This window comes from Triturus cristatus, chromosome 5_2 (assembly GCF_964204655.1).
Source record: "Triturus cristatus chromosome 5_2, aTriCri1.1, whole genome shotgun sequence".
Classification (NCBI taxonomy): domain Eukaryota; kingdom Metazoa; phylum Chordata; class Amphibia; order Caudata; family Salamandridae; genus Triturus; species Triturus cristatus.
The window spans coordinates 1042221139-1042244071 of record NC_140588.1 but is presented as its reverse complement, the minus strand read 5'-3'; the positions used below and the strand labels follow the sequence as shown (position 1 = coordinate 1042244071).

The 22933-nt window shown below is 52.3% G+C and overlaps 1 protein-coding gene across 1 annotated transcript in view; it reads right to left on the bottom strand.

The window, feature by feature from the left end:
- Positions 1 to 22933, bottom strand: part of STARD8 (StAR related lipid transfer domain containing 8) — a 644863-nt gene that overhangs the window by 508756 nt on the left and 113174 nt on the right. The window lies entirely within an intron of this gene.

The following is a 22933-nucleotide window of genomic DNA, read 5'->3' as shown; positions in this document are numbered from 1 at the left end:
CGCTGCCCCAGATTTACAGGGATCTGTAAATCTGAGTCAGCGTCAAAAACTAACATCATGTAAATGCAGGCATTACAGTGGTGAAATGAGGAGAAATACGTTTATTTCTCCTCGTTTTTGCTTTTTCTACGTGTGCTGCATTGTGCAGCACACGTAGAAAAAGCAAAACGCGATTAATGATTGTTTATGTGCTGGTTGGGACACCCTCCTGCACATAAACCATCATTCCCTTACTGCAGGCACTCTTGCATTAAGGTGCAAAGGTGCCTGCGTTGGTGCTAGGCAGCTAATTTTAGCGCCAGCGCAGGGGGAAAACACAGGGGTGCGCTGTATTGTTGTAAATATGGTGCATTCCTGCGTTTTAGGAATGTCGGAGCGCGGCAAGGCCACATTTGGCACAGTTCCACGCTCCGACATCTCCTTGTAAATACGCCCCTTTGTTCTGTCTTCTAGTGAACAGTTGTCATGTCAAAGATAGTACAGACATCCACCAGATGTAAAGTAAATCAACATACAAACTAGCTTCTGCCACATTAAAGTTGGCGGGCAAGAATGTGTAACACGCAGGATCTGGAAAAGGGACTAAATGTCACTACTTTAATGGCATCAGTGATTTACAAGCATAACGGTATGCTTGTGTTTATTTACTGATATTATTTATGTTACAAACATTGCAAACTAAATCATGTCAAGGCATGGCAGGCGTTGAGCACAAACACGCGTTGTAAGGGTAGCATCAGTGTCCAGCGGGAGAGGCCGCAGAGAAAGGGTTGGGTTCATCTAAGGCAGGTTCTCTATCTTGGGAAAACAGCTGGTTGGGGGGGCGGGTGCTTAGGGTTATTTCCAAGACAAAGGAAGATGTGGGTGCCACTGGTCTGCTGTCTCTCCATGTCTGGAATGGTACTGCAACTCTTCTTCGTGGAGCAATGGGGGTCTCCTGTTGCGGTTCCTAAATCTACACCTTGCCGTACTGTTCCGTTGTGACTTCATCCTCATACTATCTTGTAGACGTGCTCCATTTATATGAAGGTATCATCTTGTCACAGTGGCCTTGGATATGATTATCTGTCAGCTGAATTAGCAGCAATTGCCAGAAAGCAACCAAACACGTGCAAGTCACAGCAGGTCTTCGGCTTTTGCACCAGCAACTTAGAAGCCTCAGATTGATTTCAAACTACTTTCTGCTAAGGACCAGGCTTCTCTTGAGTCTGTTGTGAGCTGGTATAAACTAGGGTGACCTCAGAGTCACAAACACCAGCAGGTTTGTGTTTCCAAGGGATAGGAGCAGGTACCTCGCGCTTCCAGCCGAAGTCTTAAAAGACCTTTGAAGCCAAGTGAAGGCCTCTGCGAACTATTTCATAATCATTCACTGAGACATCTTTGGACCTCATTGTTGATCTGGCTCTAAATGCCCCGATGCCTCCATGCTGGGTATTTGGGCTTGTTTAGAGGCCATCGTCAGGGCAATTCAGTCCTATACAAATCTATGTTAACATAACATAATATCACACAGATTTTATTTTTTGTTACCAGGGAGCCAAGTAGATAATCAACCAGATTCTCGGCCAGGGCGGAGGGAATAGTGACTCACTTCTCGAAACACAGATACTAAATTAATAGGATTGCAAGAAGACAGAAGAACCATGGAAACTCCCTTTCGTGCAACTTCTGGCACTTGCAAAATGTTCTAGTAGTCAACCCAAGGAAGATTGAAGGCTATTCGATCTTTAATCACTCTGGTCCTGGGAGGGATTGTAGATGCTCAATCATAAGATTGTCTTTGTATTATCAGCCAACATGCAAAAGTGAATAATCACAGGGATTTTATAGTGCCGGCGAGAGATTATAATGGTTAAGCAGTGTGGAAGAAAGTGAGAAGCAATGAAACACCGGGACACCTGAAGCAAGGGAAATGAATTGGGATCTGTAGACAAGAAGAAAACTTGCCTATGAAGATCAGAATCCGGAGCGCTTTTCACAAGACATACAGGAGCAGGGTTCTTTGCCATTTCAACTCCCCCACCATGCGACAAGCAAAGGTTTCAGACCAACAAATTTTCAAATGCGAAGTCAACAGCAATTGAAATAGCTGAAACATGGAAGCGGAACATTAGACGGAGTATTTAAAATTAGGGCTCCTGGTTCTATGGTATTTATTTGTTTTACATTTCCATCTGTATTTATCCATATTTATTTTTTGGGCTATCATTTTTAGTATTTATCCATATTTATATTGTGGTTAGCGAATAAGTGGGCTAAAAAATTCTGCATTTATTTAACTGAAAAACATGCAATTGTACTTTGATGCCCATCTCGTTTTAGCAAATTCAGCAGCCAAATATAGCAAAACATTACACCCACAGGTAAATATTAGCAATTTACTACAAATATGTTTTACCCAATGCCTGTATTTAGAGATATCTTAACCTGTTTTTTAACTCCCCTTGCTGTCTATCTCCTCGTCTGCGGTCTTGGAATTCACAACAGACAGCATGGAAAGTCAGTCACTAGAACCAACATTTTCAGTATTTTTCCGCATTTAAAAATAAATACAGATAGGAAAGACCTTGTTTTCTGTCTGTATTTATCTGTAAACATCAGTCAAAACTGAAAACTGGGAGCCTTATTTAAAATACACCTCAAAGTCAAATTTGGCGAAGTAACAACGCAGGAGTGAAGTTTAGTTTCAGCCATTTTGCAAAATATTTGAATACCCTCTCAACCCTTGTGCATAGGGAGTTTATGTCGATTGAATTTACCTAATGTGGGTGATATGTGGTGCCTGGATGGCTATCCCTTGGGAGGAGAGTAGGTGCGTATTCAATGTCCCATTGTTAGAAACTTGTATGGCATTGTAATGGAGGGGATTAAGAAAATGGAGAGCAAATGAAACCTGCCAACATCTATTGGTGAAGGAGCAAAGGCATCTCACAGAAACATGAATTTGTACTAAATTGTTTCGCTTACAAATGTTTTAGAATTTTGATATTGTGATCATAGATGTTGAATCACCAATCGTAAGTGGTCTTATGCTCACTTTGACCCACCTCCTCTGATAACATGATTTTTTTTTTGTACACATATTTTATTCAGTTATATCAATTGAGGTAGCATCAATACAGTGGGAATGCAGAGTGGTCATCTTATTGCTGGTAACATTAATCTACACGCATAGTTATTGGACATATATTACCATTCACAGCTTCTCGCCATGTGTGTCCCTCTTCTCAGGGGGACCTATAGCCTTCAGTCCCATCCTTGCTCCCAGGTGAGCGATGCTCCAGTCCTTGCGCCGAGAATTCGGCATTCTAATTGTCCGTTCCAGCCCTCATACATAACACCCTCAGTGAATAATAAACTAACAAAACTTGCCCTCCTCCTCCCCCCACGTCTCTTACTTACCCCCCTCCCTCAGGCATTTCGCTCCATCATCAGGTTCGCATTGGCAGGTAGCATCTGGTCATTCTGGGTATCGGACTCCATAAATCAAGTATGGAGGTATCCAAAGAGGGGATGCTACTACATAGTACAGCCATGTAGTCTCCTGATCAATCTGCTTAGGCAGGGCGAGTGTTTCAAACCCCACGGATCGTTCTCCTCATCTAGGTGGTGGTTCGTCGTCGTCAGCCTGGTGCTTGAGTAAGTCCACTAGTGCTATCCATGCCCTTGCAGCGTCTAGCATTTTCTCAATGTTTGTTCTCTGGGCCATTTGTAATATAAAAAGCCCTTCAGAGTCTGCCCACTTTGTGAATTCTCACCGCCACCTCGAGATGTTAGGTGCACTTGTCGCCTTCCAATGGCTGGTAATTTCTCGCTTAGCCAGGACAAGTCCCAGGTCTATGAATTTGCTGGTAACTTTATTGAGGGCAGTGCGTGGGAACAAGTGCAGTAAGCAACACCCTGGGGTCAGTGTGCTCTACCTATCCGTTATCTCTCCCAGTGTAGTCGAAACTGCTCTCCAGAACCCCTCCAGCAATGGGCATTCCCAAAACATATGCAGGAATTCAGCGTTTTCTAATTTACACCTCGGGCAGGCTGTTCGGGCCCCAAAGTACTCATTGATTTTGCGCGGAGTGAGATCTGCTCTATGGAGGACATAGAATTGAATTAGTTGGAATCATGCATTTCTGGAGCATTTCCATTGTCTTTCAACCAGTGCTTCCCACGGCTTCTCTGCTATGGGTGTCCCAAGGTCTGTTTCCCATTTGACGCGTAGCCTCTCCAGGGGATGCCTGATCTCCTGGGTGAGGCGCCTGTATAGGCAGGTGACCGCCTTGAACGTCCCGGCCGCTAACACCACGTATTGGCATGGTGAAGAGGTCGGCAGTTCCACCATACCGGTCTTCCAATGCTTACGAATGGATGCCGTCAGTGCGGCATGAAAGAGGAAGTCTCGCCTAGGGAGCTCGAATCTCTCTAATAAGTCATTAAAGTGTACGAGGGTATTGTACTCGTAAAGGTCCCCAATAGTAGAGATCCCCGCCTCTTCCCTGCCTCGCAGGCCCTGCCAGTCCCCTCCGTGTGGTAATGCCTCGCAAACTAGTAACGGAATCTCAGGCGCATATGGGAGACCTCGTTTAGTTCTTTTACTAGCCTGGTTCCAACCTTGTCGCACCGCCCACAGATCTCTCGGGGTCTCTCTTTCCCCTAAGGGGAGCCGTAGCAGCACCCGCGAGAGCTGCCGGAGGTCCGGGTCCATGCCTCCATGGTCCTCCCCTGTGCAAAGTCTCCCTGCCATCCATTTTATGAACCACTGCAGTTGAGCTGCGTGGTAATATGCCTCGAAGTCCGGTACTGCGAATCCCCCTCCCCTCTAGGTCTCATCATGGTGGTAAGTGCTACCTTGCGTCTCCCAGAACCCCATAAAAATCCCGTAACCATGGTTTTAGTTTGGGTAAAGAATTTTCCCGGTATCCAAAGTGGTGTTGAGCCAAAATAATAAAGTAGTCATGGCAGGGTAACCATCTTTAGCAGCGCCACCCGCCCCGCTACCGATAGTGAGAGAGTTCTCCAAAATTCGAAGTTACTCCTGGTGGTTCGTAACGCTCTTCCAACGTTACCTTCTAGTAAGTCAGTGGCTGCGTGGTAAATGCAGACTCCCAGGTAAGTCAGGCATCTGCTTTCCCATGTTACATCCAACGCGGCCAGTGGCTCACTTCTACCACTCAAAACAGGGAGAAGGCATGACTTATTTCAATTGACCTTGAGACCTGCTACCCTTCCTAGTCTGGTCAGTAGTTCTCTTGCCCCCCGTAGCTCGTCTGCAGTATTGGCGAGGAACATCAGTAGATTGTCAGCATATAATGGAATAAATTAGGATTGGCCCATCCCGTCCAACCCCCGATAGTATCATCCCAATCTCGCATGGACAGCCAGGGGTTCCACCGCCAGCGCGAACAGGAGGGGAGACAGTGGACATCCTTGTCTCGATCCCCTGACTACAGCGCAGGCCTCCAATATCACGCCCCCAGTGGAGCTCCTATACAATATTGCCGTCCAGGTCACGAACCCCTCGCCCAGCCCAAAAGCTCGTAGAACTCTAAAAAGATATGGCCATTCGAGACTATCGAAGGCTTTTTTGATGTCGATGAACAGTATACACGCCTCATCCCCGTCTCGAGTTGGGCCGTCCAGCAGCCGGAGCAGTCGGCAGATATTCATAGCCGTGTTCCGGTAGGGGATGAAACCCGCCTGGTCTATATGTCGTCATGTGAGTCATCAGACTGCTAGCAAAAATGTGACTTAAAATCATGTAATCTAGGTTGAGCATAGTGAGCGGGCGGTAGGCGGTGCGGTCCCAGGCCGATTTATCTGGTTTTAGAAGTGGTATGATTATCGCTTCTCTTGTTGTTACAGGTAAGCACCCATCCCACTTCGATCTATCATAGAGGGCCACCAAGCGGGGAGCCAATGTATCAACATATGTAGAGTAGAACTCAATCGGGAGTCCATTTGTGCCAGGTGTTTTGTTTCTGGCCATGCGTTTTATGGCTCCCCTGACCTCACCTAGTTCTATATCCCGCCCTAAGGACTCCGCTTCAATTTGGGGAAGTCCTATATCCAGGAATCCCTCTCCCTCTAACACCATCGGATCGAGTTGGCTTTGAAATAGGGTAGTGTAGTATTCCAGAAACTGCGCATTAATAGCTTGCTGCCCGTAGTGGGTCATTCCCTCTCCTCCCCGGAGTTCTAGAATCGGCGTCCCTCTGCGCGCTGGATTGGCCAGCCATGCCAGCAACGCCCCAGACTTGTCCCTCTCAGCATGTGCCCGTGCCGCATATGCCCTATAATCGAAGCATCTCAACCGCTCTATCTGGACCGCTAGTTCTTCTCTGGCTCCCAGAAGATCTACTTGTCTATCCACCTTTTCTGGTCTATCTCTTTCCACTTCCGGGAGCGGTTGTTCTGCCCGCTGTATGTCATTTAGAAGGGTCCTTCAGACACCCACCACTTCCCCAATACAGCGACCCTTAATGACTACTTTGAAAGCATCCCATTCACTGTGAGGGCTGGTAGCTGTATTGGCATTTTTCTGGAAGTACTCCTCTATAGCAGTGCCTATTGTGGCTCGGAAATCCTGATCCTCTAGTACCTCTGGGCGAAGACGCCACCTAGGAATTGAGGACCTAGTTCTCATCTAAAGAGGGCTAAGTGATGGTGTTGTTTTCAGGGAAGGGCGCCACAGAGAATGTCAGCTTAAATATTCGAATGGTGAAATATAATATCCCACGGTGCTAAAAGGTGAGGAGAACCACCCTACTCCTCAGAAAACAGGCCTGAGCCTTGTGTACACTGTATAACTCCTTAGCACACGTGTAATCAATTATTTCATACAAGTGTATACCGTGTTTCCATTTAAAAGATCAATTTACTGATACAAGAAAATACAAATAAGATCTTTCTTCTTGCTTCTTAATTCCTTTAATACTGCAAAATCCCAATGCTTGATTCCAGCCAACACGTGTTTCGTCGTACACGGGGTATAATTTCCCCACGACTTTTTCAAGGCTATGTTCCAAGTATCTTTCAATTTGAGGCGCGACAAAATGTTCAAAATTCAGAAGAAACCGCTGCCCTCAAGTGCGTCACATAGTGTACCAAGTCTGTACCAATTCGGGCCAATATTTCTTCTAGCTAATGCCGATTATTTTCATAAAGTCAATATGAAGAGTCCGTGTATCTCCTGAAAATATCTCGGAAATCCTGATCCTCTAGTACCTCTGGGCGAAGACGCCAGCTAGGAATTGAGGACCTAGTTCTCATCCAGTCCAAGGCGATCAGAAGGGGGTTGTGGTCGGATACCGTCCTGGCCAAGTACTCACTCAATGTGATCCCTACATGGACATCTGAGGAGCAGAGAATGGAGTCCAGCCTAACATGCAGCTCATGAAGAGCGGAAAAATAAGAGAAGTCCCTGTCCACTGGGTGATGGGCTCTCCAGGTGTCCGTCAACCCTCAATGTCTTTGCCAGTCTCGTCAGGCTTCTGCCACCCTATGTGTAGGAGCGTCGGGGAGCAGTGGGTGTGAGCGGTCCAGGTTAACATTGGTAATGCTATTGAAATCCCCCCCCAGGAGCACGGGCCCAGTCAGGACCTGTGCCAATGTCTGTGATAGCTGAGCAAAGAATGCTGGCTGGTCAATGTTAGGGGCATATATACTCCCTATAGTTATATCTCGGCCATCGAGGCACCCCAGTACTACCACAAATCTGCCGTCAGAGTCTATTATTTGTCGGACACATTGGAAGGGGACTCCCGCACGTATCCATATTAGGGTCCCCCTTGCAAACGCTGAGTACGTAGTGTGAAACACCTGCTCTCTCCAGCGGCGCTGCAACACCACCCCTTCTTTCTGTGTTAGGTGGGTTTCTTGTAGTAGTGCAATTTGCACTCCTCATCTTACCAGATAAGCATGTATTTTGTGTCGTCGACTCATAGTGTGCATCCCCCTAACATTCCAGGTTATACACTTGATGCCTACGGAAGGACCCATAGCTCAATCTCCAATTCCTTTCGGTGTAATTCTCTCATAGCGACATGCCTGACCCAGATCCAATTTTCCCCAACAATAAAACCAACCCAACTCCCACTCCTCAGGACAGGCGTACAAAAACAAGCCCCCATCCAAACAAAAGCATTCAAACAATGAAACATGTAGGTGGTAGAACGTGCTCCGCTACCTGTGGACCCAGAACCCCCCAAACCCTGTGTAGTAATGTTCAGTAAACCCCTCTAGTGCCAGTGTGCCCTCCCGTTGTGCACCAACCGGGCCTCTAGGGCCTCAAGTCAACATTAGTCAATAAGTAATCCTCCGTACATACGACCTGTTGTCTGATCAGCAGAACACTTCATCCGCTGTCTGCGGGGTAAAGTCCAGGAGTTCAGTGTCAGAGAGCCCATGGACACTGCTTGATCTTGAGCTCTCAGATCCGGCTCGGTTCGGGTCCGAGACATTGCTGGTCGGGCCTGCAGCACCATGACTAATGTCCGCTACTGCCTGTACTGCTCTATCTAATTCCTGTTGTCATCCTGTAGGTGAAGGGGCCCTCTGAAGTGGTGAAGATGTGGTCGACCGCTGCCGGGGCGAGTTTAGTTGCGGAGAGCGCGCTCTGTCCTTGCGGTGAGTTTCTAGCCAGTCCCAAGCTTCATTCAGGGTAAGAAAAAAGTGTGTTTCCGCGCCAGCAGTTACTCTTGGGCGAGCTGGGAACAACTTGGTGTATGGGAGATGAAGTTGGCGCAATTTTCGCTTAACAGCCAGAAAGGAAGATCTCTGCCACTGGACCTCCCTAGTGTAGTCCAGGAAGATCATCACCCTGCTGTTCCTGATCTGTAGGTTCTGCCTCTCACGGGCTCGCTGCAGTAGAAAGTCTTGATTCCTATATTGTAGTAATCGCACCACCTGTGGGCGGGGTGGGGCACCAGGTTTAGGTGGTCTGGCTGGGACCCTGTGGCCACGTTCTATGGCATAGAAGGGAGAAAGACCCTCAGGGGCCACTTCTGTTTTCAGCCAAGCTTCTAAGTACTGGACCGCACTGTCCCCTCCTTTCGTTCTGGTACCCCTACTATACGCAGGTTGTTTCTTTGTGAGCTCCCCTCGCTGTCTTCGGCCCTCACGTCCAGTACTTTGATCCTGGTTTCTACTGCTTTCAGGGCATCTTGTAGGACGGCGACCGTTTCCGGAATTTCCTTCATGGTGTCTCATTGGTCATCACCCTCTCTTTAAGTTTGCGGTGGTCATCTTTTAGCAGGGTGAGATCCGTCCCTATCGCGTCCATCTTCTTCTTCAGCGCTTCTCTCGAGGAGGTGATAGCAATCATGATATCAGCAAGGGTAGGGTCTCAGACTGTTTTCTCCACTCTCCCTCCAGTCGCACCCTCCTCGTCGACAGTGTGGTGCTCCGGTTCGTCCATCAGCAGGACCTCTCACCCCTTTTTCCTGGATACCCGTCCCATCGTGTGGTCTGTTGAGGTAGGAAGGAGGCTGGTGTGGGAGTTTTGTGTGCCCCAATCCCACGAGTCAGGGTATGCTCAAGTACGCACCAATGTGCGCAGTATTGTCAGGATTCTAGCCCTTGTGGACACTCACAAAGGCTCAATCGTGCATCCGTCTAGCAGGTACTGGAGGAGACCCCCGGTACATGCCGGCCATCTTCAACATGCAGGGGCCTTAAGCGATCTCTTCAGGGGTCATGGAGGCACAGTAGCGATTCAGTTAGTTGCGTAGTGCCAGAGCCACGAAGGAGTCAAGCAGAGCGGCATCAGTGCAGCATTATCTTCTTAGCGCTTTCCGTCAGCAGGGGCCGTATCGTGTGGGAGTCCTGAACAAGCTCTAGCCTCTGATACGTGTCATCATTTGCACCTCTAGCAGGTCCAAACTTCCCTTTAGCGCTATCAAGCGCGGGGCAACAGTACCGCACTCTGTTTTCCGCCTCACTCAGGAGCGTCGTAGTTATTTTATAGGCCCAGAGCGGCGCGGTCAGGCTCACAGCACCCCACGCATTCCACTTTCTGTCAGGTCACAGGGCCACGGCTCTCTCTGTCTCCGGCAGCCCCTGTTAATGGGGTTTCCTAACTCACCGCAGTACCTCACTGGCAATGTAACCTCATAGAGCTCAGGCTGTCATGAGCAGTTCGGCAGGGTAGGGGAGTTTGCAAGATTCCCACGCAGGAAAGCCAGCCCAGTAATGTATGGCACTACCACAGCGCGTCCAGAGGCTCCCGCACCGCCATCTTAAGGCTAGGCAATTTCCGCTGAACGTTTGTAGATCCCGCTACAGCTCACTGCAATTTAGCTGCGTCGTCTGGTCGTACCGCAGATTGCAGCCATCACTCTGGCACCGGGTACCTGTCTGCCGATCAGGAGGCGCTCCAAGCTCAACAGCTTATTTTAACTGCTGGTGCGCTCTCCGCAAGTCGAGGCCGCCCTTTTGTCCACTAGTCAGACGGGATGCAGTCTGGGAGGCAAGTCGCCGTTTTCTCCTCTTTCCGTCCCTCAGGCATCTTGAAAGTGCGTCCCGGAGAGCACCCGGTATTCCGCGACAGTTTGCGGTACCGGGGGTTACTTCATCATGTCAGGATGGCTTGCTGCGGAGGTGGGCCACGGAGGAGCTGCGAGGTCCGCTTCCGTCTACATCGGTGCCAAGCCAAGTCCCCCTCCTCTGATAACATGATATGGTGTGTCTTTTATCCCACCCCTAACTGCCTTTGCGCAATAATCAGTCCACGCAAGGTACTTTTAGCGTAAAAGGCCATTTATTAGGACAGGGTTGGACAATCATAACCAAAACATAACACAAATCCCCAACAATCCCCAACAACAACACTTCTCACTATCCCATACTCTCCAAGACTCCAACTACTCCATCCCCACTTCACACCGCAACCTTCTCACTTCCATTCGCTTCCTCACTCTCTTCCAAAACTCCCCCATCATCTCCATTCGTCGTACACTGGTCTGACGCACCCCCACGTTTCCCCAGTATCCCCCTCCCCGGAAGGGTGAGTATGCCCGTCATGGACTCCTCCCCCCTCCCCAATCCGCCAACCAGGGAACCCCCGGAGGGCGGTTACCTGCCCCACCCCGCACAAGTGCACCTTTCGCTCTCACCCCCTCAGACACCAGATCGACTCATTCCACAAACCCCTGATAAGATCCCTCAACTCCATCATTTCCTATGTGCGAAAGGTGCACGCCATCGTCCCTAAAAAGCAGGGGCTCCTCGAGCCGCAGACCAGGGTGCGCCAGCACCTTGATCCCACAGTTCTCACAGAAAACTCTCATCGCCCTATTCAATTTCCTGCAGGCTCGCTCCACCGCAGCGGGCTTCAATGCCCCCTCCAAATCCGTTGAGGAATGAATTCTGTCCACACAATACAGGCGCCAGCCAGATTGCGTTTCATCGCCTCCAAGTCCCGTTGCATCAAATAAATCAATGACACCGCCGATTGCCGCACCAGATCATTCTCTCCCAGGTGGATAACGAGCAAATCCGGACACCCTTTCTGCGATACTTTCTTCGTGAGCCAAGGCAACAGTTCACCCCAGCGCATTCCACTCCTGCCCCACCAAAACACCTCATGACTGCTGCTTCTCAGGCCCAGGTTACGCCCGCACACCTGCCTGTCAGAAAACTTAGAGGCCCAATGCACAAATGAATGTCCAACTATCCAGGTAACCGTCTTGGCTCCTGGACCCCCAACACAACCTACAAAGAAAAAGGGGAGCGTTAGAACAAGAAAGTAGCACAACACGCTCACACAGCCGCTGCGCCCCCCCGCCCTACTCCCTGACGTACCGCTCACAACAGCGCGACCGCCATCTGCCAATCCTCCTGATCTTATCCCAGGACCAACCCAGCCGCGCCGCCACCATCGCCGCGCCGATCCGAAAGGAATGCGTCCCATACCCAGCCGGGTCCCTGCCTAGGCGCCTCAATGCCATGCGCAACACCGCCAGCAGCTGGAACGCCGTGACCCTCTTCCCGGAGGCATGACAGAAAATCTCCCCCGCCCTCCGGCTGCACTGCCCACAAAAACTGCTCCATTCACGCACCGGGCAAACCCCCAACTCCCCCGACTCACTCAGCCACACCCATGTGCCTCTTCCAGCCTGATCAGTCTTGGACCGCCCCAGCCAGATCCTCAGGCGCACCCCATCCAGCCGAACATCCTCAAACCTCATCCCCAGCGCCCCCCTACCCCCCAACAATTCCGAAACCCGGAAAGCCCCAAAGAACATCCACGTCATACATAACCGAAACAACGCCAACTCGGCCACGTCGTAACAAAGAGAACCCAACTCCGCCAGTATGTCCACCAGCAACTCAAAAGTAATTGCCTCGCGCACAGGTGCCCCTCCCCGCCCTCCCCGCTCCCTGCTCCAGCCCTTCAGCATCCTACTCAGCAACTCACTCCTGGCTGGATCGAAACCCAAATAAATCATCCCAATTTTCCTGCAATCGTCACCGACGACAGTCCCCTGTCCATGCAGTGCAACACATACCGCATCACACCTTCCTCACACTCCCGTTGAGACATCCGCCACGCATCCTGTGACCAACCCAAAAACACACCCAACTCCACCCATGCCAAACGGTACGTCCGCCACGTGGACTCAGCAACAGACTTCTCCACCAGATTCACCACTCTCACTCCCCCCAGCTCCAGATACCCTCCGGCACCTTGGTCTTGACAAACTCCGCTCCGGGCGCCAACCTTCGGAAACGCTGCCACTGCGAACGAGACAATGCATCCGCAATGTCATTGCTAGCGCCCGGCACATGTTTCGCGTGAAACAGCACATTGAAACGCAAGCACAACAGCATGAAACTTCGCAGCACCCGCAGGTCCCTTGCCCTCTGATGGTTCACCAAATCCACCACCGTCCGGTTGTCCACATGAAGAAGCACCGACCAGTTCCGGAATTCCTGTCCCCACACCTGCAGCGCAACCAACAGCGGAAAGAACTCCAAAAACGCAATACTCCTGCCCTGTGTCAACCAGTGCGCCGGCCACTGCTCCGCACACCACCGACCGTCCCAGAACACACTAAAGCCGCGTGCCCCAGCCGCATCTGAAAAAATCTGCACCTGCCATACCATGTTGTCATCCGCAAAATCCAAGGAGACCCCATTGAAGTCACTCAAGAACCCCTGCCAAACTCGCAGATCCGCACGGACACCCACAGAAATCCGCACCCGGTGGTGAGGCAACACCGCCCCTGACATGGCCAGCCCCAGTCGCCTGCAAAACGTCCTGCCCGCCTGCACCACGTGACACGCAAAGTTCAGCAAGCCCAACAACCGCTGGACAGACCTCAAATCAATCTTCCGCTGCAAGACAACCTGGCACAAACATTCCTGCATCTCCTCCGCCTTTTGCTGGGGAAGGCGCGCCATCCACTCCACCGAGTCCAACTCGATTCCCAGAAACGCCAGACAACAACTGGGCCCAGCCGTCTTCTCCGGCGCCAAAGGCACCCCAAACTCCCCCGCCATCCTCTGGAAGTGCCGCAAAGCCTCCCCGCACTCCCCCGACCGTCCCCGGCCGACGAACAAAAAATCATCCAAGTAGTGGGACACCAGCCGGTGCCCCGCCAGCCCATTGCAAGAAAGAACTGAAAGTCTGGAACAGAGCACAGGAGACCGCACACCCCATGGGCAAAACCCTGTCCACAAAGATGGCCCCCCCAAACTGCATCCCCAGCAAAGGAAAGTCCGCCGGGTGAATGGGCAGGAGGCGAAACGCCGACTTGATGTCACACTTAGCCAGTTCCTCCCCCTGCCCACACCTCCTCACCAACCCAATCGCATCGTCCACCGACGCATACAGCACCCGTGAATCCTCCTCCGCGATGAAATCATTCACCGACCACCCCTCGGGCCACGACAAATGGTAAATCAAACGAAACTCCCCTGGTTCCTTTTTTTGGAACCACCCCCAAGGGAGATATGATGAGTTCAGGCAGCGGCCACGTGTCAAACGGGCCGGCAATTCAACCTTCCAGCACCTCCTTTCGCAATTTCGCCTCAACCACCCCTGGCAATTCCTTCGCCGACCTCAAATTCTCCGCCCATCTGCTCTCCCGCGGCCCCTGGTACCCCACTCGGAACCCTTCAGTGAATCCCCAGTACAGTTTCAACGCCGCTTCCCGATCGGGGTAGCTGGAGAGCCAAGGACCCATGGCCTCCACACTAACTGGCGTAGGAGCCCTTTGGCCCAGCCTGTCCCCTGCCCTGGGTGACCCGCCACTGTTCGGAGGGAGTGGCCAATGTGAAGCATTGCGTGACCGGGTGCCGGCCTCCGCACTTAGAACACTCATGTTTAAACCTGCATGGGTGTCGGGTGCAAAACCCCTTGTTAAAATTCCAACAGGCCCCTGTGGTGGCTCCCCCACTCTTAGCCGTCTGTCCTGTTGCGCCTGCAGCGGCAGCCTGCCCACCCGCACCCCCGGCTCCAACGGATCCCCCTCCCGCCCCCCCGAGGCGGGACGTGACTGAAAAGGCCGATAGGCCACCGGAAGCCCACTAGCCGTGTGCGTGGACGCGGAGGACTGCGTGGAAGACATCCACTGCACCCACAACTCCTGGTCTACCTCTCCCCAGGGCTTGTCAGGATTAACGCTGATCCGAGCCCGAAATTCCTCATCGTAACTGAGCCAGGGGAAACCCCCAAAGTGCATTTGTGCTTTACGTATGATATCCATGTATTTGAATAACGCAATCGCCCTATCCTGATGCTTCTCACAATAGATGCTTGCATAAATCAAGAACGCCGACGTCCAATTCTCCATAGTCACCGGCACCCGCGGCCATCTCGTCAACTCCCACTCCTCCTCCTTAGACCCTTCTTTCGCCTGAATTTCCCGGTGCAACAGTTTGAAAACGTCCACATACTCATGTTTCCAAATCCTGCCCCTCGTCTTTTCGGACAAATGCGACCCCAACGGCATCGCCAAACCCATATAAGGCAACTTCTTCTTATGCTTGTCTCCCCCTTCCTTTTCCCCCTCCTTCTCCCCCTCCTTGTCCGTCTGAACACCAGCTCCCACGAGCCGCTTCTCATCCCCCTCCAGGGCCGCCACCTTAGCCGGCACCTTCGGCTGCGCCGTCTCTCCCGCCACCCTCACCGACCCATCACCCACCCCCACAGACCTGCAGGACTTCCGGCGCCCCAAACTGGCACCCCCATCCCACATCCCCCACCATGCGCTCTCACCTGTCAGAGTGCGTGACACCTCCTGCGCCCGTCCGCCGAGACCCGGGGCTGACACCTTTGCCACTGGCGTCTTGCTGCAGCTGGCTTTGTTGGCCTGTAAAACACCAAACTTCCGCGTTGTCTCCGTCCCCTTCACCTCACGTACTTCACCTTCCTCCAACTCCTCACTCTCCGACTCGTAATCCAGCTCTTCGTCCAAGACATGCTCACCGGGCTCCATCCGCACCTCACGCACCACTCGCTTCACACCTTTGCCTTCCTCTCCCTGCACAAACTCATACTCCAGCCCCGATGATGCCCGCTCCCTTGATGGAGGGCAGGCCGCCGCGGACCCCCCTACTGCTTCGCCCCGGCGTCTGGAGGCCGTCATGCGCCCCGCCGGCCCACCCAGGCCTCTACCAGCAAACTGCGCTGGCTTGGATCCCCCCCCCCCCGGGACCGGCATAGTCCGAGGGGGCCCCAGCACCACCAGGTCTCTGAGACGTCAAGTCCGTCCCTGCCTCATCAACCCATACCCATCGCCCACGCCCCCCCGCCGGCCCCGTGCCCCCCCTGCTTGCCGCCACCCGGTCCACCGCCCACTGCCCCCCCGGGGGCACCCCCTCCCTGGCCGCGCACATCTCTTCCCACCGGCGCTCCGTCTCCTCAATCAACCTGCGCTGTTCCCGTTTCCGCTCCTCCAAAGACATCCCCGCCCACCGGTCTTCCCACCGAATCTCACCCGCGCCCGCCACCCGCGACCCGCGGCCACGCCCCGCACCCCCTGAGGGGCCGGGAGTCCCCCGCCCCGTCCCGTGCCCCCCCACCCCTTTAGCCGGGCCCTTGCCTTTGCCCCCCCACCCCCCGCCCTTCCCCTTGCCACCACCCGATGCGTCCTGCGACTGGTCCCCCCACCCACCACCCTCACCCCCAGCCGACTCGCTCCCAGATAGATACAGGGCGAAATCCTCTCCCACCGGCTCCTCACACTCCCCCTCCTGGTCACTGTCCTCGCTATAATCCACCAGGCACGAGCCCCCCCCACTTCCAGCCGCCCCGCCCCCCCGGTACTGCCGCGCCCCCCCTCAAGCGCCCCCACAGCACCCCCCCGCCCCTCCCGCGTCATAAAGTACACCCCCCCGCCCCCTCCCCTCAGACACCACCTCCACGGACCCCAGCACCGGGAGGCTCAGACGCCGGTCACCGGGTTTCCCCACAGGCCCCGCCTTCTTGCTCCCCCCCCCCGCGCGCCCACCGCGTGTTTCTTTGGAGGCTGTTCCTCCAGACAGGCTGCCACGGCCGCCGCCACCCCTGCGGACGCCGAATGCGGTGTCCTCGCCATCCCCACCCACGCCTGATCAAGCACCCCCGGCCGCAGCAAATCGGACCTCCCAGCGCGTCCCAACAACTGCAGAGCCGCGCGCACCGCCGCGTCGTCAGGCACCCGGCCCCCACCCCCTTCCATCGCCGCACAAGCTCCGCCGCAAACACCGCCCTGCCCCCGCCGACTCCCCCGCCGCACACAGGCTGCCCACCGTCGCCTGACGAGGCCGCCTCAACCGCCGCTCCACAACCACCACAACCGCGCCCCCCCCGCTCACCGTTCCTCCGCTCCCTGATGCGTCCACCAAAAACCGCCACAGACTCCCTCAAAAAGGCCACGCGTAGAACCGCGACAAAAACCCCCACCTACCAAAGATCCACTAGCTAAACCCACCCTGAGGCGCTGGGGAAAGGAAGAGGAAGGACTTCCTCTTCCTCCCCCTTTTAACCCCTACCTGACTACCCCACCCCTTATCCCACCCCTTCCTCCCCTGTCCTTCTACTGCGCGAAATCCCCGGGGGAAGACTAGTCCGCTGACCTCTCTTCCCCCGGGGCCCGCAATGTGCTACTAAGGAGTTACATAAGGGGCAAAGAATGGAAACTACAGAAAGTAGGCATTGCCTCTACAGGGCTCGGCATGGCCGGGCACGGAACCAAAAGCAGCCCTGGCTTAGTGAAATTTTAGAGTAATATTTCAATAAGAGGCAATAATTGCTTTTTTAAATTATGATTACAAGTAAGTTCTGGTGTGATATCTAACTTATAATAAGAAGTGAGTGGTAATGTGACATTCTCCAAATTAAAGGCCATGCTGAGGCAACCCCAATGTGCCGCCAACCACATGCCGCACACAGCCTTCAGTTAAGCGTGGTGTTGGCCAAACAACCTACCACCACCTCTGCCCCCCACTGCACACTGCCTTCTGAATTCTTCCAAAATTGACAGTGTCGCTGTTCTGTCCACCTCTAGCCCTGTCCGACCTCACTAAGAGATGGGGGGACCACTGAGTTTCAAAGGCAGTGCTGAAGTCAGGTCCACAGTCAAACTCCTTGACAGTGGACCAATGGCCACAGCTATAGTGCACCAATGACCACAGCTTCACTGGATCAACACCATCAGAAGGGCCACATGAAATGACAGTTTTTTGCGTGACCGTCTTAAAGGGAAGGTTGTTGCAACCAGGGAAAATGTAGAATTGCCCTCCATGCAGTGGGGGAAGCTCCCATCACACCAGGGACGTTTCTACTTTTTTTTTTTTTTTTAGGTTTCGCCTGAGCCAGCGCATGCGCTGCTTTGCGAGACATTTAGTAAGTGGGTTTTCAAAGTGCTACCTACCGGCTTTTGCTGGCCTAAAGCTTGCGTTCACGCGAGCGTGAAATTGCACAGCTGCCAGCTTTCAGCGCCCGAGGCGCCATCTGGAGCGTGATTACTTTCACTTTTGGCACTGCTGCATGCGCACCACTCGCGTGCTTGCCGGCGCGCGTGTGCGTGCACTCCCCTACCCCTCCCACTTGTTTACTTCTTGTGGCGCGGCTGCGTTACTTTTATTTCTTTTATCTCCCATGCCCCATTTTAACTTTAATAATGGCGGCCGTGTGGCTTCATATAAAGCAGGTCAGCTAAATCACTTTAACGTCACAAATGCACTTCAGCATGCAAGACCATGTTTTCGAAAATGGCACTTCATAGATGCATGACTCACGGCCTTCATTCATGTTTCCATCTGTATGTAGAAACATAGCAAAGCAGACATTCCTAGAGACATTGCAGGACAACCTCATTGAAATGGACATTCTCACCTCCTCCCGACATGACGGTGCTTACGATGGGTATGTGATCCGCTTATGCAGTCATCTTCATTAATGTGAATTAATTTGGCATGTTCACACATACTAACCCCATTCGTTTCTCAAGCTAAATGAAGAGTTTAGCACCTTGGAGGCAGCTTTGATGGTTTGCTGATCCTTACTTTCAAAGCGTGCCCAAACTGGGACTATGGTTGGAATGTCTGGGCTCCAGGCATCAAAGAGTTTATCAAAGATCCCTCCTCCAAATACAGTGTCCTGTACATATTAATGGCATCTCAATAATATGCTGATACACGCCATTTCATTGGCTTACTTTGCACTCCATAAAGGCACTGTATTGGGAATCGTTTCAAGGTGGCCGATCTGTTGATGAGAATTGGACTCTCTTCAGTCTGAAGCACTGTGTGTTTTAATAGAGTTTATCACATTGCACTTGAGGAACAGTGTTAACCTTTCTGTCTTGCAGGTTTCTTGAGTGTGTTAATTTAGCTTCTCTATTTCGTCAACTTGGAGAAATTAATTGGAGAATGTAAATCATTTTTGGCCATGATGGAATTTTAAATGGAGCAGATCGCAACAGTCCTTCATAGGAAACGCCAATCTTTTCTTGTTATATTACTCGACTGTACCACCTGTTATTCTTTGGCCTCTCCGCCGAGGTATAATCCAATTATTTTGGAGTTAAAATATGTAGCAAATTGCTTGAGGCCGGGAACGGGGGGAGCGCGTGTTTACCAGAAGGAGGAAGGCGAAGGTTTCATGCTAATGCTTACATTGTCATTTATCATCGTTTCCTGCGTTGTTTCTTTAAAAACGTCAATGCATTCTGGGAGTTACCGTTTCTGTGTGCTTTAATTGTTACAAATAAATTATATCACCTAATAAGCACAACTAGTTACCATATGGCTCCAAGCCTTCTGCAGACCAGTCCTGCCTTTTTGGTCAGCAGCACTTTACATGCTTTCAAGGGCCACTTAATTGACTTTTTACAGCAGCAGAAAAGATACTGTAGTTCCCCACACCCTGTCTAGCCTTAAAGTGCAGAATTATGTAGCCAGACTGCTTCCATATGTGTCACTTTCAACTTGTCCTGCTTCTTTAACCTCCTACAAGCTTTAACAACAAAACTACAAGTCCCAGAAAGCAACTTTGCTGTTGTCTTAAAAAAAAAAGTAATGACTGAAAGTGCCACTAAATATGTTTCTGAAATTTCTCGTTTCACTTGCATGACTACTGCGCTAAATTATTATTCAGTGTCACTCGGAAAACATTTGAATGTCGCGCATAATCACACAGAAAACATCAAAATGTCAAATGCCTCTACACCCCCACCTGCCAGCTCTGCTCCGCAGACCGCGCCCTCGCCACCGTCCCCCACATCTAGAACGGCGGGGCCGGAATTGGCCACTCCAAAAGTATGGCGGTCGAGCCGGCCCCCTCCGCTACAGCCGGGGGCGTAGCTATCTTGCGCTTGGTAGCGCGTTAGGCGCGCCCCCTACCCCAATTGGCCTAGTTGCGACCCGGAAGTGATTGGAATCACTTCCAGGTCGCGACGATGGCCAAACGTCCGGCCAGTAGGTCTGGCCGGACCAACAGGGTATAAAGGGCTGGGGAGCCCAGGAACTGGTCTCTTGTTTCCTGACTCCCCAGCTTGCCCGCCTCGCTAAGAGGCAGTAACTTTTATTTTTATTTATTTTTCAGGTGTTCGTGAGTAGGGATTTAAGGATCGTGAGCGTCCGAGGACTGCGGCGAGCTGTGGGGAGACTTCGGGAGCAGGACGGTTTGAGCGCGAACGTCGCGTGTCTCTACGGCGGGTTACGACGGTCAAGCTGTGCGGCAGGACCATCTGTAGCTACTGACGGGGATCGAGCGGCGCATTACCAGGAGGCCGCGATCGAGTGCAGCGTCAGGTATCGGGAGGCGGTGGCGCGAGAGGCGCGCCCCTCCGGCGGCTGCATTGTTCAAGCTATTCTGCATTTGTGAACGCGAACCCTGGTTTTGTTGCACGAGTTTTACCGCGAGGCTTTGTGTGCCGTCTATCGCGCTGAGCGCCAGGCTTGTGAGGTAAACGAGTGAACGGCGCGCAGTGTGTACGCGCACATTGGGGGCACACATAGCAAATTATCACTGTGTTTTCCCAGTCTAATAGTAGTATCGAGTGAACTGCGTGCGGTGTGTATGCGCGCATTGGGGGCACACATTTTGAATTTGTCACTGTTTGCTCGGTCTACAGTATAGGCAGGAGTATTTCCTTCTGTGAGGTCGGGAAATGTTTTGAACCATCCTTTGTTGAAATTGCAATGCGAGCACTGGCAAATTGGTCTTGAGGGCACACAGGGCTGTATGGTTTAGGCTTTGAGACTCTGACAGTATTTAACTAGATAAGAGCTAAGAGCTCCATCGTAAACATTGTGCTTCTGTGTCTGCCGGTGTGAAGCAACGTTAAGTAGGAAGTATTAAGCATTGTGCATGCCATACGTTGTGGTGGTGTGGAGAAAGGTATAATTGTTGCCATAGGACTGTTTCGCTGCTTTGAGATTTTGCAGGGCACACACCTTTACAAACTGCCGAAGCATTAGCAGCATTTACAGGTTTGTGTGGGGTATTTGACATCCTTCTATCTAATGGCGGGGAAAGCTAAGAGGGGGGAGCAAGGCTCTCGTATGGAAAAGTTAATGGAAGAGATGATGAGGAAAGTGACCGAGATGGGGCAAGATCTGGTTAACCTCAGGGAGAGGGTGGAGGGGCAGGATGGGCAGGGAGAGAGGCCTAGGCGCCCCAATGTGCCCCCTAAGGCTGCTTTTCCGCTAATCCCCAAACGGGTGAGAGCTAGGAAACGCGTGGGGAAGGGACTGACTCCACCCATTCCGCAGGTCCCTAGTGATACCCCTGCACAACCTATCCCGGTCCCGGTGACAGGTCCAGAGATCCCGTCAACGGCACCCCCCGTAGCGCCGGTGCTGGAACTGCAGACCCCACCTCAGATTCCAGAGCCGCCAGCGGTCCCAGTGCCATTATTAGCGCCCCTTACACCGCCAGCTCCTCCTGTGGTCCCAGTGCCCCAGCCAGGACCCCCGGGGGGGCCGACACCCACTAAGGAAACTCCGCTTGGTGGGGGGGGGGGGCTTTACCTCAAGCGATAGTGTCGCATTTGGCGGCAATCTTGCCATGGTTGGGGAAGGCAGGCATCCTCGCTCCGGCGGTGGGGGGGGGGGGGGGGAAGGAGTTGGGGACCAATGCTTTGGCGGAAGCGTCGCAAATTGTTTCTCAATTTAATGCGGGACCCAAAGAACAAATCAATACTGGGCCGGTTGCTTCATTACCCATCATTACAGGGGGTGGTTCTGGCACTCTGGAGAACAAGGGTTTGCCAGTCCCCAGTGCGGCAGGGATTCCTCACGAGGCTCCAGGGTGGGCAACAACAGGTAAACTGCCAACATTACCAATGTTGGGCGTGGGAGAGTCCAATTCTGAGCGGGAGTTTTTAGGCAGACATGTGTCTATGGAGTTAAAATACCGAATATGGGCTGGTGAATATATTAATATCTTTGCATTATTGATCTGCGAGAGGGAGAGGGAGGAATCAAGGAAGAACAAGGATTATATGCTCCCTAGGGAATGGGTGACTGAGATGTTGAAGTACAGGGTGGAAGAGAACCTACTGAACTGGATCAGAGCCTTTTCCATATTTATGGCAGTCACAGCGGAGCGTTTTCCTAATGTACAGGCACAGATGGCTTGTTATCAGAACAGGATAGTGTTGGCCCATGATAGATTTGCGGGCGGAGGATGGTTAGAGTATGACAGGAATTTCAGGATGGCAAAGGCATCCGACCCATCTTTGTCATGGGACCGAATTTACACAATATCTTGGTTGGATCTGTTTGGGGGTGACGGGCATGGTAATACAAAGAGTCAGGCTCCGCAGGCTGCGCAGCCCTTTCGGTCGCAGGGTAGTACCAGTTATACCACTGGTGCAAGCGGCAATGGTGGGAGGAAAGGGACGTGCTGGGATTTCAATAGACGGACCTGCACCAGACCACAGGGTCAATACAGATTCAAGCATGCGTGTTCCATTTGCCCCAACCCATCCCGAGTCCAAATGCCTCAAGAGATCGAAGGATAAGGGTAGGAAAAAGCAGGAGTGAGATGGTGTCTCCGCTCAAAGCACGGTCCCCCATTGATGTGACGGCTCTGACACCATGGCTCAACAAATACCCATGCCACCTTACGGCAAGAACTCTACTAGAAGGTTTCAGGGATGGCTTTAGGATTCCAGCCCCTAATTATACAGGGTCCTCTGAGTGCCAGAATCAACTCTCTGCTCGTAATAATCCAGGTATTGTCTCCTCAAAGATTGCCAAGGAGTTGCGCCTAGGTAGGATGGCGGGCCCTTTCGAGTCGGTGCCGGTTGAGAATTTTGTCTGCTCCCCGTTGGGTGTAGTCCCCAAGAAGGTAGAGGGGGAATTCAGACTAATACACAACTGGTCAGCACCCAAAGGTAATTCACTGAATGATGCAATTGATGATGAGTTCTGTAGCGTTAAATATGCATCCTTTGACCAAGCGGTGGAGATCCTCAGGGGTCTGGGCCCTAGTGCTCTGATG